General features: G+C 42.8%; 1 non-coding gene across 1 annotated transcript; it reads left to right on the top strand.

Moving 5' to 3' along the window:
* The first annotated feature begins 4,455 nt into the window (after positions 1–4,455).
* On the top strand, positions 4,456–4,563 carry LOC130963910 (small nucleolar RNA R71). The gene has a single exon (XR_009080027.1). It is a non-coding gene; the product is annotated as a small nucleolar RNA R71 (small nucleolar RNA).
* Positions 4,564–5,016: the final 453 nt, after the last annotated feature.

Raw genomic sequence — 5,016 nt, 5'->3', positions numbered from 1 at the left:
TGCCTCTGACAGTTTTGGCATCTCACTCTATCCTTTGCAACTCAGAATGATTGGCTTCTTTAGGAACTCAGAATCCAGATAGTGTTATTGATTCTCCTATTAAGTATGATGATTCTTGAACACAGCTACTTATTGAGTCTTGGCCGTGGCCCAAAGCACTCTGTCTTCCAGTATTACCACCGGATACATACATGCCACAGACACATAATTGGGTGAACCTTTTCAGATTGTGACTCAGCTTTGCTAAAGTCCCCAATTAGAGGTGTCCAGGGTTCTTAAGCCACTCTTTTTGCCTTGGATCACAACTTTTATTCTTCTTTTTCTCTTTCTTTTTTTTCTTTTTTTTTCGATTTTTTTTTTTTTTTTCGATTTTTTTTTTGTATTCACTGCTTTTCTTGCTTCAAGAATCATTTTTAATGATTTTTCAGATCCTCAGTACATGTCTCCTTTTCATCATTCTTTCAAGAGCCAACCTTCATGAACCCAAATTCAAGATACATATGCACTGTTTAAGCATTCATTCAGAGAACAAGAGTATTGCCACCACATCAAAATAATTAAACTATTATAAAATTCAAAATTCATGCAATTCTTTCCTTTCAATTAAGCACTTTTTATTCAAGAAAGGTGATGGATTCATAGGACATTCATAACTTTAAGGCATAGACACTAAGACACTAATGACACAAGACACAAACATGGATAACATAAGCATAAAATTCGAAAAACAGAAGATAAAGAACAAGGAGATTAAAGAACGGGTCCACCTTAGTGATGCGGCTCTTTCTTCCTCTTGAAGATCCTATGGAGTGCTTGAGCTCCTCAATGTCTCTTCCTTGTCTTTGTTGCTCCTCTCTCATGATTCTTTGATCTTCTCTAATTTCATGGAGGAGAATGGAGTGTTCTTGATGCTCCACCCTTAGTTGTCCCATGTTGGAACTCAATTCTCCTAGGGAGTGTTCAGTTGCTCCCAATAGTTTTGTGGAGGAAAGTGCATCCCTTGAGGTATCTCAGGGATCTCATGATGAGTGGGGTCTCTTGTGTGCTCCATCCTTTTCTTGGTGATGGGCTTATCCTCATCAATGGGGGTGTCTCCTTCTATGTCAACTCCTACTGAATAACAGAGGTGACAAATGAGATGAGGAAAGGCTAGCCTTGCCAAGGTGGAAGACTTGTCCGCCGCCTTGTAGAGTTCTTGAGCTATGACCTCATGAACTTCCACTTCTTCTCCAATCATAATGCTATGAATCATGATGGCCCGGTCTAGAGTAACTTCGGACCGGTTGCTAGTGGGAATGATTGAGCGTTGAATGAACTCCAACCATCCTCTAGCCATGGGTTTGAGGTCATGCCTTCTCAATTGAACCGGCTTGCCTCTTGAATCTCTCTTCCATTGTGCGCCCTCTTCACATATGACTGTGAGGACTTGGTCCAACCTTTGATCAAAGTTGACCCTTCTTGTGTAAGGATGTTCATCTCCTTGCATCATAGGCAAGTTGAACGCTACCCTCACACTTTCCGGACTGAAATCCAAGTATTTCCCCCGAACCATAGTAAGATAATTCTTTGGATTTGGGTTCATACTTTGGTCATGGTTCTTGGTGATCCATGCATTGGCATAGAACTCTTGAACCATCAAGATTCCGACTTGTTGAATGGGGTTGGTAAGTACTTCCCAACCTCTTCTTCGGATCTCATGGCGGATCTCCGGATATTCACCCTTTTTGAGTGAAAAGGGGACCTCGGGGATCACCTTCTTCAAGGCCACAACTTCATAGAAGTGGTCTTGATGCACCCTTGAGATGAATCTATCCATCTCCCATGACTCGGAGGTGGAAGCTTTTGCCTTCCCATTCCTCTTTCTAGAGGTTTCTCCGGCCTTGGATGCCATAAATGGTTATGGAAAACGAAAAAGCAACGCTTTTACCACACCAAACTTAAAAGGTTTGCTCGTCCTCGAGCAAAAGAAGAAAGAAGAGAGAAGAAGAAGAAATGAGGAGAAAGGGAATGGCTTTGTATTCGGCCAAAGAAGGGGAGAAGTGGTGTTTAGGTTGTGTGAAATGAAGGAATGAAGAAGGGTATTTATAGGAGAGAGGGGAGATGGAGTTCGGCCATTATGGGTGGGTTTGGGTGGGAAAGTGGTTTGAATTTGAATGGAAGGTTAGGTGGGGTTTATGAAGGATGGATGTGAGTGGTGAAGAGAAAGATGGGATTTGATAGGGGAAGGGTTTTTGGGGAAGAGGTATTGAGGTGATTGGTGAATGGGGGAAGAAGAGAGAGGGTGGTGGTGGGGTTGGTGGCGGTCCTGTGGGGTCCACAGATCCTGTGGTGTCAAGGAAAAGTCATCCCTGCACCAAATGGCATCAAAATCCACGTTTTGAGCCATTTCTGGCGTTAAACGCCGGGCTGATGCCCATTCCTGGCGTTTAACGCCAGGTTCTTGCCCTTTTCTGGCGTTTAACGCCAGTCTGGTGCCCCTTTCTGGCGTTAAACGCCCAGAATGGTGCCAGACTGGGCGTTAAACGCCCAACTGCTAGGCTTACTGGCGTTTGAACGCCAGCAACATCTTCCTCCAGGGTGTGCTGTTTTTCTTCCTGTTTTTCATTTTGTTTTTGCTTTTTTCATTGATTTTGTGACTTTTCATGATCATCAACCTACAAAAGAAATAAAATAACAAAAGGAAATAGTTAATTATAAAACATTGGGTTGCCTCCCAACAAGCGCTTCTTTAATGTCATTAGCTTGGCAGAGGACTCTCATGGAGCCTCACAGATACTCAGAGCCATGTTGAAACCTCCCAACACCAAACTTAGAGTTTGAATGTGGGGGTTCAACACCAAACTTAGAGTTTGGTTGTGGCCTCCCAACACCAAACTTAGAGTTTGACTGTGGGGGCTCTGTTTGGCTTTGTTTTGAGAGAAGCTCTTCATGCTTCTTCTCCATGGTGATAGAGGGATATCCTTGAGCCTTAAATACAAAGGATTCTTCATTCACTTGAATGATTAACTCTCCTCTATCAACATCAATCACAGCCTTTGCTGTGGCTAGGAAGGGTCTGCCAAGGATGATGGTTTCATCCATGCACTTCCCAGTCTCTAGGACTATGAAATCAGTAGGGATGTAATGGTCTTCAACTTTTACCAGAACATCCTCTACAAGTCCATGAGCTTGTTTTCTTGAGTTGTCTGCCATCTCTAGTGAGATTTTTGCAGCTTGCACCTCAAAGATCCCTAGCTTCTCCATTACAGAGAGAGGCATGAGGTTTACACTTGACCCTAAGTCACACAGGGCCTTCTTGAAGGTCATGGTGCCTATGGTACAAGGTAGTGAAAACTTCCCAGGATCTTGTCTCTTTTGAGGTAATTTCTGCCTAGATAAGTCATCCAGTTCTTTGGTGAGCAAGGGAGGTTCATCTTCCCAAGTCTCATTTCCAAATAACTTGTCATTTAGCTTCATGATTGCTCCAAGGTATTTAGCAACTTGCTCTTCAGTGACATACTCATCCTCTTCAGAGGAAGAATACTCATCAGGGCTCATGAAAGGCAGAAGTAAGTCCAATGAAATTTTTATGGTCTCATTTTGGGCCTCAGATTCCCATGGTTCCTCATTGGGGAACTCAGAGGAGATTGGTGCACGCCCATTGAGGTCTTCCTCAGTGGCGTCCACCTCCTCTCTTTCCTCTCCATATTCGGCCATGTTTATGGCTTTGCACTCTCCCTTTGGATTTTCTTCTGTATTACTTGGGAGAGTACTAGGAGGGAGTTCAGTAACTTTCTTGCTCAGCTGACCCACTTCTCCTTCCAAATTTCTGATGGAGGATCTTGTTTCATTCATGAAACTTTGAGTGGTTTTGATTAGATCAGAGACCATTGTTGCTAAGTCAGAGGTATTCTGCTTAGAACTCTCTGTCTGTTGCTGAGAGGATGATGGAAAAGGCTTCTTATTGCTAAACCTGTTTCTTCCACCATTATTATTATTGAAACCTTGTTGAGGTCTCTCTTGATTCTTCCATGAGAAATTTGGGTGATTTCTCCATGAAGAATTATAGGTGTTTCCATAGGGTTCTCCTAGGTAATTCACCTCTTCCATTGAAGGGTTCTCAGGATCATAAGCTTCTTCCTCAGAGGAAGCTTCCTTAGTACTGCCAGGTGCATTTTGCATTCCAGACAGACTTTGAGAAATCAAATTGACTTGTTGAGTCAATATCTTATTCCGAGCCAGTATGGCATTCAGAGTATCAATCTCAAGAACTCCTTTCTTCTGACTTGTCCCATTGTTCACAGGATTCCTTTCAGAAGTGTACATGAATTGGTTATTTGCAACCATCTCAATCAGTTCCTGAGCCTCTGTAGGCGTCTTCTTCAAATGAAGAGATCCTCCAGCAGAGCTATCCAAAGACATCTTGGATAGTTCAGAGAGACCATCATAGAAAATACCTATGATGCTCCATTCAGAAAGCATGTCTGAGGGACATTTTCTGATTAATTGTTTGTATCTTTCCCAAGCTTCATAGAGGGATTCTCCATCCTTCTGTCTGAAGGTTTGGACTTCCACTCTAAGCTTACTCCATTTTTGAGGTGGAAAGAACTTTGCCAAGAAGGCATTGACTAGCTTTTCCCAAGAGTCCAGGCTATCTTTAGGTTGTGAATCCAACCATATTCTAGCTCTGTCTCTTACAGCAAAAGGGAATAGCATCAGTCTGTAGACCTCAGGGTCTACCCCATTGGTCTTGACAGTGTCACAGATTTGCAAGAACTCAGCTAAAAACTAATGAGGATCTTCCATTGGAAGTCCATGGAACTTGCAATTCTGTTGCATTAGAGAAACTAATTGAGGCTTAAGCTCAAAGTTGTTTGCTCCAATGGCAGGGATAGAAGTCGGGAGTAGGTGCAGTAAAGTCACCCAGCACCTTCCTTGCATTGTTGGCATTGTTGTTGTTTTTGGCTGCCATGTGTTCTTCTTCTTTGAAGAATTCGGTCAGGTCCTCTAAAGAGAGTTGTGCTTTGGCTTCTCTTA

Source organism: Arachis stenosperma, chromosome 2 (assembly GCF_014773155.1).
Source record: "Arachis stenosperma cultivar V10309 chromosome 2, arast.V10309.gnm1.PFL2, whole genome shotgun sequence".
In the NCBI taxonomy this organism is placed as follows: Eukaryota; Viridiplantae; Streptophyta; class Magnoliopsida; order Fabales; family Fabaceae; genus Arachis; species Arachis stenosperma.
Note: the sequence above shows the minus strand (reverse complement) of the source record. Positions and strands in the feature narration are given on the sequence as shown.